The 14602-nt window shown below is 42.2% G+C and overlaps 1 protein-coding gene across 6 annotated transcripts in view; it reads left to right on the top strand.

The window, feature by feature from the left end:
• Positions 1-13552, top strand: part of LOC126987356 (zinc finger protein OZF-like) — a 148246-nt gene extending 134694 nt beyond the window's left edge. For 3 of the 6 annotated variants that reach the window (XR_007740803.1, XR_007740802.1, XR_007740804.1), the window contains exons 3-5: positions 9162-10660; positions 11805-12489; positions 12934-13552. The gene's annotated coding sequence lies outside the window, so the exon portion shown is untranslated. Of the gene's footprint in view, positions 1-8845; positions 10661-11804; positions 12490-12933 lie in introns of all 6 variants that reach the window. The other 3 variants (XR_007740800.1, XR_007740799.1, XR_007740801.1) reach the window with 2 other exon arrangements.
• Positions 13553-14602: the final 1050 nt, after the last annotated feature.

Below are 14602 nucleotides of genomic sequence, written 5' to 3'. Positions count from 1 at the left end.
GGTTAGCAGGGGGGTCAAGGGGGGGTGAAGCCCCCTCGTTAGCAAGTCGTAAAGTTTGGTTGGAGTAGTTTAAATATGCTCCCCCACTAAAATACCCCGAGTTCACGCAGGTCCCCAAAGATCATTGGGGAAAGGGGATTAATTCGGCTTCTTTACTTCCAAGTACTTTTTTTTTTACTATGATATATGGAGGCGTATTATCGTATTCTGGAGGCGCGGAGTCAATATCCACAATCATCTTGTATACTGGGAATACGAGCCTGTGAAGCAGATTCAGAATCCGGTCAGTAAGGATTCACGTGTTCGAACAGCTCGGGCAAGAGGTTCGAGAGCCTGCACTTCCTGCACAAGCCGCAGTAGTGTTAAAGGCGCGGTGTTGGATGGATCCCGGCTAGCCGGTGGTTTTACTTGTGTCAGTGATAAACAATGAAGATAGACTGTGTTTGGTGCCACAGACTCTACTTGGAGGACAGAAACCTTGCGATGAGGTGACAACCTACTAGAGAGAGGGCATGAGTGTGGTGAAGGCGGTTTATGTGAGCACAGATGGCTGCCGGTGCCACGCCAGATGGTGAGGTGAGCATCGTTTGGTGGGTTCACGACACTTGTCTCCCAAAGCAAGCTTGGGGATCCACTGAGTGCATGGTTTTCGTATAGGAAACACTAAATTCGTCGCTAATGCTTATTTTAGTGGTGGTGGGAGGAAAAATTTCCTAAATTTAGGGAATTTCCCTAGATCTAGGGAGTTTTTATCCCCCCCCACTAAAAAAATACGCGAATGAGACGGATTTCGTGTCCCCCACCCGAAATCGTGCATTCCCACCAGGTCCCCAGGCTTTTATGGGGGGGAGGGGGGAGTATGGGCAAACACTAGAATTTTACCCACTTGGGACAGGAAGGAGCGGAGGGCCAGGGTGTGGACGGGCTGTAATTAGGACAGGAAGGAGCGGAGGGCCAGGGTGTGGACGGGCTGTACTTGGGACAGGAAGGAGGGGAGGGCCAGGGTGTGGATGGGCTACACTTGAGACAGGAAGGAGGGGAGGGCCAGGGTGTGGACGGGCTACACTTGGGACAGGAAGGAGCGGAGGGCCAGGGTGTGGACGGGCTACACTTGGGACAGGAAGGAGCGGAGGGCCAGGGTGTGGACGGGCTGTACTTGGGACAGGAAGGAGGGGAGGGCCAGGGTGTGGACGGGCTACACTTGGGACAGGAAGGAGCGGAGGGCCAGGGTGTGGACGGGCTACACTTGGGACATAAAGGAGCGGAGGGCCAGGGTGTGGACGGGCTACACTTGGGACAGGAAGGAGCGGAGGGCCAGGGTGTGGACGGGCTGTACTTGGGACAGGAAGGATCCAGCAAACATGGTTATGCCGGGCCTGCATCTTGCCAGTGCTGGCAAGTCATCATAAACCAAATCGGTTTTGAATCGGTAAGCCATCACGTAGTAATGGGCCCAACAGCGGGCCATTTACTTGCCGATATATGTTTGCACCCCGGGCCTGAATCGGTTAAGCTGCGGGCCAGAAACAGATCTATATTGGCATTCCGTAACCATACTGCAGCCAATACTGGGCCTATGCAGCCTTCTATTAATACCAATGCCGGACCAATTCTGAGCCGGTTGCAGGCCAACATGGACCAACTGTTTCCATTACCACCCCGCTTTGCAGCTGTGATTTTCCTTTTGCCTTCTCAAAGCTTCATCTCATTGACTGTGTATGTCATCAGAAGAAGACCTTATGAAGTAACAGACGCTGTTCCTCCATAACGTTGTTTTCTAATGACATACACAGTCAATGACATGAAGCTTCAAGAAAAAAGGAAAATCACAACTCAAAGCGGGGTGGTATTGAGAACAGTTAAAATCACAATGAAATCCAGACAACAAATAACTGCAAACACAACACTGAAATGGGATTATCAAATCATATTATGCCAGTATTCTGGATTTTCAAGTGTTAGGGTTCTAACAGATGCTATAATTTGTCATCCATTTTCTTTGGATCATTTTAGATCTTTGATAATACAATAGTATCTTATTAAATAATGAGGCCAAAAAATGATCTATGTTGCATAGTAACTTTGACCACATTCAATAATGGTGGTTATATGACTGGACACATATTGCAAGCATCCATGAAAAATAAATGAATGCAAATTATAACATCCGTGAACCCAAAGATTGTCAGACCTAAGGATCGACATGAAAAATGCAACTCAAATACAAAATGTAATTTTGCAGCTTCATATCAAGCACTCAACCTTTCAACTTTGCTTGACATGGTGCTGTTTGACCTTGATATGTCTTACACTGGCAAGATTTAAGATTGGCAAAGTGTGAGCTAATTTACTGCTAGAATGTGTCATATAAGTGCTATAAATAAGACGATAATCATTATATGATGCAAAATATATTCTTTCCATAAGAAAGCAAAAGCAAATCACAGCATCATGGTGAGATACATCTCTCCCTCTATACTATACAACAGACAAATCACAGCATCATGGTGAGATACATCTCTCCCTCTATACTATTCAACCGACAAATCACAGCATCAGGCTGAGATACATCTCTCCTCTATACTATACAACAGACAAATCACAGCATCATTGTGTGATACTTCTATCCATCTATACTATACAACAGACAAATCACAGCATCATGGTGAGATACATCTCTCCCTCTATACTATACAACAGACAAATCACAGCATCATGGTGAGATACATCTCTCCCTCTATACTATACAACAGACAAATCACAGCATCATGGTGAGATACATCTCTCCCTCTATACTATGAAACAAACAAATCACAGCATCATGGTGAGATACATCTCTCCCTCTACACACACACACACACACACACACACACACACACACACAGGATATGGAGAAGATTGATAGAGAAGACCTAGTGACGAAGGACGTTAAGTGGTAGAAGAGGGCATAGCAAGAAACTGAAAAAGACGACATTCAGAAAAGACAAAGAAACACACAGTTTTCCACATAGAAGTATAACAGCTTGAAATGAACTTCATGAGATTGTGTGTGCAAAAACAATACATGAATTTAAGACAAAGTTGGATAGAAAAAGATATAGACGGGATGACAGCATGAGGCTAAGTATGGCTCTTTTCCTTACAACTAGGTAAACACACACACACACACACACATGGGAATCTCGCCCTAAATTCCGCATCCTTTTTATAGCGTAATTGATGCACTGTACTCCTGAAAAAAATATCTCCCTCAACTCATGCAGGAAAACATTATTTTTGATACTTTTCCTCAACTATTTCTTCATTTTGCCAAGAAAAATTGTCATTATCTGTGAAAAGTTAATAAAACAGGAAACAGAATGAACTTAATGTCCTGTATCCTTTTCATAGCTCAAGGGACCATATTGGCTCTCTGGCGGTGACTCAGAGACAAGTACTGTTTGGACTTAACTCGGATCCTCTTTTCTATTTCGGGAAAAAATAATACTGGCTGTCGTTTGGAGCCAAATGTCCAAACATGGTACCTGCTGGTAGAAAAAAAATGTATTTACCCTTTGCTTGTAAGGTTTTAAGGTTTGCATCTGTGTGTGGTGTGTGTGACCACTGAGGGGCAAATGTGCCGGGGGCCGCAGTCTCCTGAGCAGCCCAAACAGACAAAATACTAGCTTGGAGGTTTTGTATTTTTTTGCCCAGGGCTTTATTTTGCTCCCCAGCAGCTTAAGAATGATTTAACTTGCTGTTAAATAATTGTTAGTAGCTATTTTGATATGGTATGGACCTAAGACATTGACTGACTGTTCCAATGGATGTCCTGGGGCAGGTGCAGACAAATTGGGGGGGTGTCTGGCATGTTATCCCTCCTTCAGTTTGTGGTGATGGGTTAGGCACTTGCTTCTTCAGTGTTAATTATGTAGTACTATCTCTTCGTCTTTGGAGGGAGTAGGGTTGCAGAGTCTTGAGCCTGTCCCAGTAACTCAGATTTTTGATTGAGTTCAGCTTCCTTGTGAAGACCCTTTGTGTCTGTTCCAGTCGCTTGATATTGTACATTTTGTGTGGGAACCACAGATGCCACAGGTATTCCATTTTCGACAACACCAGGGACTTACAGAGCGGGAGGAGGTGTTCGGGATCCCTCGTCTTGAAGGTGCAGAGTATCCATCCTGTCATCCTGCTGGCCGTCCTACATAAGAACATAAGAACGCAGGAGTCTGCAAGAGGCCGGTAGGCCTGTACGAGGCAGCTCCTTTGACCCTAAGCTCCCGTGTATCTAACCCCACCTAATATCGCTGTCCATGAATTTATCTAGTCTATTTTTGAATGTGACAATTGTATTGGCACTCACCACATGACTGCTAAGCCTATTCCACTCATCCACCACCCTGTTAGTAAACCAATTTTTGCCTATGTCCCTGTTGAATCTGAATTTATCCAGTTTAAACCCGTTACTTCGTGTCCTACACGGTTCTCTTACCAACAAAACCTTATGAATGTCTCCCTTATTAAAGCCCTTCATCCATTTATAAACCTCGATCATGTCTCCACGCACCCTTCGCCTTTCTAGAGAATGCAAGTTTAACTGTTTGGGTCTTTCCTCGTATGGCAAGTTTCTCAACCCCTGAATCATCTTAGTCATCCTCCTCTGCACCGATTCTAACATTTTGATATCCATTCTATAGTAGGGTGACCAGAACTGAACTGCATAGTCAAGATGAGGTCTAACTAATGCTAAATATAGTTTGAGGAAGACTTCGGGGCTTCTGTTGCTTACGCTCCTTGAAATAAATCCCAGTACCCTATTAGCTCGATTTCTAGCTTGAATGCATTGTGCCCTTGGACGGAGATCAGAGCTCACTAAGACCCCTAAATCCCTCTCGCACCCAGACCTACTTATGAGAGTGTCATTTAAGCAATAGTTATGTGAGGGGTTGTTCCTACCTACACTCAGAATACTGCACTTCCCTACATTGAACTCCATCTGACATTTATCCGCCCAGTCATATAATCTGTTGAGTTCACCTTGGAGAATACTAGCGTCCTGATCCGACTCGATTACTCTACCGATCTTGGTATCATCTGCAAATTTACTAACATCACTACTAATTCCTGTGTCTAAGTCATTGATATAAATAATAAACAAAAGTGGACCTAATACCGAACCTTGTGGGACCCCACTCGTAACACATCCCCAGTCAGATCTTTTACCATTGATTTGCACTCTTTGCTTCCTATTGCTAAGCCACGCCTTGACCCAGTTCAAAACTTTACCCTCTACTCCGTGAGCCTGTAATTTAAGCAACAGTCGTTGGTTAGGAACTTTGTCAAACGCTTTACTAAAATCAAGATAGATTACATCATAATTTTCATCTCTGTCAACCGCCTCAAATACTTTATTGTAGAAGGACAAGAGATTGGTGAGGCATGACCTACCTTTTGTGAACCCATGCTGCGAGTCGTGAGTTAAGCTATGTTTCTCTAAATGCTCCCGAATGTTCCTGGCTATTATGGACTCCAGCATCTTCCCTATAACCGATGTTAAGCTAATTGGGCGATAGTTTGAGGCAACTGACCTGTCCCCCTTTTTAAAAATCGGCGTCACATTAGTTACTTTCCATAGGCTCGGCACATAGCCAGTATTTACCGACATCTTAAAGATGTCGGTTAGTGGGTCACTGATTACATCACCTAACTCCTTTAATACCCTCGGAAATATCCCGTCTGGACCTGGCGACTTGTTCTTCTTAAGCTTATCTATCTCATCCTGAACTACTTGCCTGGTAATGATTATATCCCTCAATTTATCGCCATCACCGCCCTCGTACACCTGAACTCTTTCCGGTATAGTCGTTCGATCCTCCTGTGTGAATACTGAAAGGAAGTAGTCGTTCAACAATGTGCTCATATTTTCGTAATTTTCTACTAGCTCCCCTGTGTTTGTTTTCAGCGGTCCAATTTTCTCCCGTGTTTTTGTTCTATACATCTGAAAGAAGCCCTTAGGATTACTTTTCGCCTCATTTGCTACTTTGATCTCATAGTTCTTTTTTGCTATCCTGGTGTTTTTCTTAACTAATCTAGATAGTTCGACGTACCGGCCCCTGAGATGCGTTTCCCCATTCTTTATTTTCTGATAAATTCCCTTCTTTAACCCAATCTCGTGTTTTAGTCCACGAGTCATCCACTTAGGATCATTGTTTTCTTTTCTAAGTGTTCGCTGTGGTATATGCTGTTCTTGCCCCTCTACTATTACTCTAACTAAATTATTGTAAGACATTTCTACCTGGTTCTCCTGGCTCTCCAATCCGCAGTTCTGGCCCTCATGAATCCCTAAATTATTCCAGTTTACCCCTTCAAGATGTCTTCGAAGCCCCTCGTAGTTTGCTCTTGCCCTTGTGATGTCAATGTGCTCAGTGGGTGAAAAGTCATTACTAACTAGTACCCCCAGGTCATGTACGGAGCTCTTCTCTGCAATTTCTTGACCTTTCACCTGGTACTGTGATCTTGAGGTGGCCATTTTCCCCATATCTTATTAATTCAAATTTATTTTTGTTCAAAGACATGTTGTTGTCCTAACCTAACCTAACCCAGCCCTAAAATTTCTGTGGCCTGCCATGACCGACAGCCGCTGCCCACTGCTGGTGGAGGAAGGGGGAGGGACATTGCGTCGCCTTATTTACACATACTATGACAATGACAATACCTATGACAAAAAAGCCCACCTCAAGATCACCCACCCACCACATTGACCTAGGGCATTCATGGTGGGTTGCACTATGCCACCACCGCCTACAATTAGCTCGAATTAGGGGTTTTATGGCGAGCCCTTTTTAGGGTCCACCGTACCACAGCCACGACTCGTGAAAGCCTAAAAAAGGGTCTGCCCACGTTCTCGGGTTAAGGAGGGCGCCCGGGGGGGTCCCTCCTGGGCACACAGTATATCCTATGGCTTTGAAATTTTAGTATGTTGTTTGTTGGTGTAAGTGTATGACATTCTGTGAAATTTGGGTGAATGTGTAGAGGAGACTCAAACAAAGCATGAAATCTTATTTTTGTTTCACAGACTTTAATTTTTAGTTAATTACTTTGAAAAAAATATACCATAGAAACTTTGTGTATAGATCTACATTTCTCATTTTGTAATTTTTTTCATTTTTTGTTCTGGCTTAAAAAAATTGAAATTCATTTTCACTAATAATTTTGTCCACTTTTTCTCCCGTTCTCTTTTTACATTTAAAAAAAATGTACAAAATGAGAAAAATTGCCGTTTAGTTGTAGATTATATTGATACCTTACAAAAGACTGTCAGACGTTTTGTCGATTTTGTGAAATTTTTTGAAGTGTAAAAAACAAATTTTCAAGATTTTGGCTCCTTAAGATTTTTTTTTCCATTTCATGTGTCTTGCCATTTGTATTCATTTGATTGTCATGAAATATTCACATATGATTGTTTATACCTTGTTCACTTACTGGGCCGCCAGTGTGCTGAGCAGATGTTTCACTTGTTGCATATTGGTACATCTGTGGCCCGAATAGCCCTTTCTATAAACTTTTACAAACATGAGTATATAAACAATTTGTGGGTAAATTTGTATTTATTATGACTGCAGATGTGTTGCAATGGTACCAGGTAATAAGTTGAAAATGATAAGGTAATAAATATATAGCTATGTAAAGGCATCCAAAATACATTTAAAGTTTGGTGACATTTTGCTTCCAAATATAAGCATTTCATTATGTAACAGTAATCAACTGTAGAGGCAAATGCCCCTCATATCAAACAACGTAAAAAAAAAAAAAAAAAAATCCTAATAAATGAAAATCTTGCTTTCATAAAAAAAAAATAATGCTCCAGATCACTACTTACTAGTACTTGGAATATTAGATTATCCCAATGGTTGATTTATTATAGTGTATTTTACTGAATTGTACAGGGAAATACCACTCCGCAAATAACTTAAAAAAAAAAAAAATTCCTGATAAATAAGAATTTTGCTCATAACAGACAAGAAAATAATGTTTCCCATCCTGCTCTTCATCTGTTTCTAACTCGTCACTTTCCTCGGAGAGCTCATCATCTGGGTCATCTGAACTGACAAAAAACCTGAATCATCTGAATCACCAGATGAGGTATCGGATCGCCCTCCTTAAAAGACGGTCGGGTTCATTTCTGTTGAAAAGGAGGGAAAAAAACATTATTAATAGTTTTTTTATGTACAGCTCATCAAAATGTAAGATATTGTATCGACACAAACTCATATAATAATCATAAAAACTACACCAAATAGCAGAACAAGACTATATCGTCAGTGCGTCGCGAACTGGTACATATATGCGCCAACCCATACCTGGTACATTGGTGCACCAATACGCGGCAGAGGGAAAAAATATTAGTGGTCCGCGATATGGTATATATTTGTACCGTGGATTTTTACACTATACTACAGGCTATCCTCTCATAATGGTACATAACTCCTCTCTCTGCAAAAGTCCAACGGACACTGGCGTGGTGGGCGCCGTGAAAGTTCCTCGGAGCAGGCAAGAGCGCTGAGTTGCCAAACGCGATTAATGTGTTAACAGGCATTAAAACTATCAGGCTTGCAGCTTTGGTCGCTGGATATTGTCCATTTACGTGTAGTTCTGTCTTAGTATTGTTACGAATATCGCTTCAGATTTATTTAGGTTAGTTCAAAAGACATATTTATCAATGAATATATTATTGCATTAGCTTATTATCAGTACACGCACTATTTGCCTGACCCGGTGGCCTGTGGCTTGCCTTCGGTGCACCCACCACCGCCCTGATCCCTCCCACCAACTTCAGTTTCCTTACCAGTCTTTTTTTTTTTTTCAGCACATGACTTTGTGTCCCAATGTCCACCACTGGTGTTAGTGTTGAAGTGAGGCATCGAGACAGTTGCTGTGGTCAGTCCTTGTTCCGTCCCTGCTGCCGCTGACTTCAGGACTCCTTGGTGCATCCCTCGCCTTGCCTGCTCAATTGGTCACTGAGTGTGGCTTTGAAGCAACCTCGCCGCCTTCTCCAGCATCTCTGAGGTTCCTCAAGGCCAGCCAACTCCTCACATCCAGAGTAGTGTTGCAGTGGAGGCTGCAAGGCGGGACAGCAGCTGGAGTGGCTGGGAACAGCAGGAGCAGACTGCTACTGGTGTGAGGTTCAGGAGTGATAAAAAACACCGCCAACACAACCACCAACAACAACAACAACTGCTGGCCTCTTCATCCACAAAGGGGGAAGTTTGAATTTCAGAAGTGTGAGAAGATCTGAGAATGAGAGCAAGTTTACTGACCAAAGCCAAGAGTGTGAGAAAAGACATGCAGGGAAGGATGACCTCAACAAATACACCCACACACTCTGGTGTAAGACCTCATGAAAGTCGGGAGTGTGGCAAAAGGTTTAGGAATAGGAGTAACCCCAAACATCACACCCTTACACACACTGGTGCAAGAAACCATGAGTGTGAAGTTTGTGGGAAATGTTTCAATCAGAAGGGTACCCTCAAATTACACACCCTTACACACACTGGTGAAAGAAATCATGAGTGTGAAGTTTGTGGGAAATGTTTCAGTCACAAGGGTAACCTCAAATTACACACTCTTACACACACTGGTGAAAGAAATCATGAGTGTGAAGTTTGTGGGAAATGTTTCAGTCAGAAGGGTAACCTCAACACACACACCCTTACACACACCAGTGCAAGAAATCATGAGTGTGAAGTTTGTGGGAAATGTTTCACTGAGAAGGGTAACCTCAAATTACACACTCTTACACACACTGGTGAAAGAAAGCATGAGTGTGAAGTTTGTGGGAAATGTTTCAGTCACAAGGGTAACCTCAAATTACACACTCTTACACACACTGGTGAAAGAAATCATGAGTGTAAAGTTTGTGGGAAATGTTTCAGTCTGAAGGGTACCCTCAAGAAACACACTCTTACACACACTGGTGAAAGAAATCATGAGTGTGAAGTTTGTGGGAAATGTTTCAGTCTGAAGGGTACCCTCAAGAAACACACTCTTACACACACTGGTGAAAGAAATCATGAGTGTGAAGTTTGTGGGAAATGTTTCAGTCGGAAGTATAACCTCAAATTACACACTCTTACACACACTGGTGAAAGAAATCATGAGTGTGAAGTTTGTGGAAAATGTTTCAGTCGGAAGGGTACCCTCAAATTACACACTCTTACACACACTGGTGAAAGAAATCAAGAGTGTGAAGTTTGTGGAAAATGTTTCAGTCGGAAGGGTACCCTCAAATTACACCTTGTTACACACAGTGGTGAAAGAAATCATGAGTGTGAAGTTTGTGGAAAATGTTTCAGTCAGAAGGGTACCCTCAAATTACACCTTGTTACACACACTGATGCAAGAAGTCATGAGTGTGAAGTTTGTGGGAAATGTTTCAGTCAGAAGGGTACCCTCAAATTACACCTTGTTACACACACTGATGCAAGAAGTCATGAGTGTGAAGTTTGTGGGAAAAGGTTCAAACTGAAGAGTATATTGAACAGGCACGTCTTCAGACACTCTGGTCATAAAGGGTTCAAGTGCGATGTTTGTGGGAAACGTTTCATGACTAAGGGTGAGATTGTCAAGCACATGAAGGTCCACTTCTCCTGAGGTGCTGTGCTGATTCAGTTCTGCTGTGTGTGTGAGTGCAAGTGTTTGTTGTGGTGGTGTTACAGGGCTGTGTGTAGCACAGAGAACAGAAAATATTCATCTGTTGGAACAAATGGTGACTGTGACGGCATGATCTGTTATTCACTTTCCACCCCAGGCTTCATGTGGTTGGTGGGTCCTGTGAAAGGTCTGATCTTTTTGGTGACTGTGCTGGGCTGGCTGTTGTGGCCTGGGCTTATTGGTCAAGTGTGTGTGTGTTAATAGTAATAATATAGTGTATTTGGTCTTGCCAGCCGCTAAGCTAAAAATGTACACATTATAAACACATTGTAAAGAACAGTAGGTAGGGGTTCAGGGATCTAACACATCAGTGGGAGGTTGGAATGATAGTGGTGGGAGGGTTGAGTGCAGTGTGGTGGTGCCGGGAGGAGGACATCCTCTTCCAGATGGTGGCAAGGTGTTAGTCCCAAGGTGTGACATTCATGTAGGTGTGAAAGAGGGGTGACGATATGATTGAGCACATGCTACTTGAGTGATGTATGTATATAAGAGAAAAGGGGATTATGGTAACAGTTGTGACTGAATGGAATAGGATGTTGGAGAGGGATGTAAAAAGGTTAAATGCATGCAATATTATTTCAGCTGAGGTCATTTTCAAAGCAGACAATTGTTGTCATTCAGTAGATCATGTCATTCTTAATCATCAGAAATCATTTTCAAGACTCAATTCTGACCTGTCACATTGCGTAGATCTTGTCATTCTTAGTCAGTTGAGGTCATCTTGAAGCCAACAATTCTTGTTTCATAGTTCAATTCTTGTCATTTTCCCTCTTTTTGTTCCTCAGATATATTTTTCAAATTAATATCATATTTATTTCCATTTATTTAATTTTGGGAGCAGGCATAAAGGCCAGGTTATGTTAGGTTACCTTATATTTAGTTTAATTAGGTCAGATGAGGTTAGGTTACATTTAATTTGATTAAGGTAGTTAGATTTAATTGTGTTCAATGAATGTGTAATATGCTTGAGTTATATAATGTGTACTCGCCATTGCCAATGGAGCTTGGGAATAATAACACATGACTTAGGCCCGATTTTTTAAACGTGAAGTTTGCATTTGCTAATACTAATGTAGCTGATTCTTCGTATGTCTCGTTTTTTAAACCACTTTCAGCCGTGGTGTTAGTGTCAACTCGTAGGAGACACCACGGGTTCCTATAAGAATTGGCGGGTTGTCCAACCCCACCCCAACAAGAACCACCAATAATATTCACGAATCATGTGCGATTGAAAGTAATGTTAAAAATATGATAATATATCAATATGTTTAAGTGCAAACGAAAAATAGTGTACATCATCGTAAGGAAGAGATTAAGGTGTTTATTAGAGTGCGCGTTCGGGCTCCCTTAACCCCGTTGACACTGGTGAGTTATGGGTCTGTTTAGTGTTTACATTGTTCACCCGCACCGGGACGTCCATCACCCCTTCAAGGTTTACATCATTTTCACATGGTAAGTACAACATTTAAGTAATTTTTGAATGCATAAAAACACCAAGCTTTAGTAATTCTTGGTCAGAACCATGTTATATGCTCTTGCGCTCTATCAAGCTTGGGCCAGCTGGTACATCCCGCCAGTTTCAGTAAATAATTATTCCATTGCAGGCATTTGCGGCATATCTGGAACTCCTCGATCTTGTGGGTCAAGTTGAGGAGGTGAGGCTTCCCAGAGACCGGCAAAACCCATTCACCTGTCTCTCTGAGGAGGACTTCATAGATCGCTACCGTCTCTCACCAGCTTGCACACTCCAACTGCTTGAGAATGTACAGCCCCAACTACCCAGAGCACGAGATGGCAGAGGTGTGTGTGTGTGTGTGTTCCCTACTCTTTTTAGCCTATCAAAGTATTGAGCTTCTCACATGGTAAATAATCAACTGAGAACCACTGTATTTCGTGTCTTGTGCAAGGTTCACTCCAATGTTTAATTTTCACAAATTACCAATCACTCAACATCTCTTATATTCAAGATGCAACAGGACATTTAAAAACCTGCTTTTATTTTGAAATAGAAATGAGCATTAGCAATGTAAATCTACTCATTTGAAATAGAAATGAGCATTAGCAATGTAAATCTACTCATTTGAAATGGAAATGAACAGTAGTAATTCTGCCTTTTTCCTTTTTCTGTATAGTCCTATATCAGAAATGTCATGAAAGCCAATAGAACATGGGTCATGTGTTCCCAGGTAGAACTGGAAATAACCATGCAAGTTATACCTAACCAATAATATCTCTCCTCCTCAGGCTGCAGTGTTCCTGGTCACCTGCAGCTTCTTGTAGCATTACGCTACTTTGCCAGCGTGAACTTCCAGTTAACCATGGCAGACTGTTTGGAGATGTCTGCTTCTTCAGTCTGCAAATTTGTTCACCGCATAGCTGTTATACTAGCACGCATGTCACCTAATTACATCAAGTTTCCTGAACCTGCCAATACACGTCAGGTAGCAGAGGACTTTCATGCTGTCGCTGGCATGCCTGGTGTCATCGGCTGTATTGATGGAACATTGATTCCAATTGTGAGTCCTGGCGGAGACATTGCAGAATTATACTGCTGTAGGAAGGGTTACTTTGCCCTAAATGTCATGGCAGTTTGCGATGAAAAAATGCGTTTCACTAATGTCATTAGTAGTTGGCCAGGAAGTGTCCATGACAGCCGCATTTTTTATAATTCTAGGCTTTGTCAGAAATTAGAATATGAAGGTTACTCAGGTTATCTTTTGGGAGATTCAGGGTACGCATGCAAGTCTTACTTGTTGACTCCGGCACTGGATCCCCAAACTGAACAAGAAAACAGATATAATGCATCACATATACGCACACGCAACACTGGAGGAATCTGACAAATAAATATTATTTTTGTATATGTTCCTCTTTTATTGCAAACCTAATTTAGCATAATACAAAAATCTGTCGCCTATTCTTAATATTTTTCTTGTAAATAGCAGGCGGCATGTTTGACGCTGTCTGCTGCATCCTTGATGCTGTTTGCTGCCATTATAACACTTTCCGCAGCCTGGCAAACTATCCGTATAGCTTTTAGTGACTCCTCTTTTAAGCTGTCACAGGTTTCACTAATTTTTGCATAGGCTGCCTCCTTTTCACTGACAGCCTGGCGCCTTTTCGGAGGATGCTTGCGACGGGCGTAGCGGACAGCTGCTGCAGCTCAAGATGTCTGCAATCTCTCGGGCACGGAAGTGTTATCGGGCTCCTGAGTTACAGGCTCGTCACTTTCCCCAATGAATTCTGGAATGGAGATTGATATCAATACCTACATAACTTGGCAATCCCCCTACAAGACTAAGCACACTCTCTTAACCCCCACAGCACCTGACGGGAAAGAGAAGGTCCTCAATGTATAGTGGATCAGCCACACCGCTATTGATGTGAACTAAACTAAACATGAAAGGGTGCAGAGTTTAGGTCAAAGCTGTGATAAGCAACAATCCAACTCAGGCAATACCAACAAAACATAGTTATTTGACCATATTTGATGTGCATGCGGAAGTCAGATAAAGATCACTGATGTACAGTAATAATATTAACTATAATTTAGAAAAGCAGTGAAAGAAGGTTACACTCGAAACTGGACTGTGGTAACTATCATGATATTACTCTATTGATAAAATGTATGAGTCACATAGAATCATATGAAAAGTAGCAAGATATTAATTAATTCTAATTATAGTCCAACCAAATTGTCGAGTCCGTTTGGGCATAGGCTCCATGGTCCATTTCTCCCCTCTGCTCTGCCACACAGTCCCAACACCTATTTTTTCCTATCATATGTTACCTTTACCTTACATATGAGAGGAAGAGATAGGTGTTGGGACTGTGTGGCAGAAACCAAACGGACTCGACAATTTGGCTGGACTATAAGTGCTTAAGTCATATTCCTTAGGAATAAACTAAACCA

This window comes from Eriocheir sinensis, chromosome 64 (genome assembly GCF_024679095.1).
Source record: "Eriocheir sinensis breed Jianghai 21 chromosome 64, ASM2467909v1, whole genome shotgun sequence".
In the NCBI taxonomy this organism is placed as follows: Eukaryota; Metazoa; Arthropoda; class Malacostraca; order Decapoda; family Varunidae; genus Eriocheir; species Eriocheir sinensis.
This window is presented reverse-complemented; position numbering and strand designations above follow the sequence as displayed.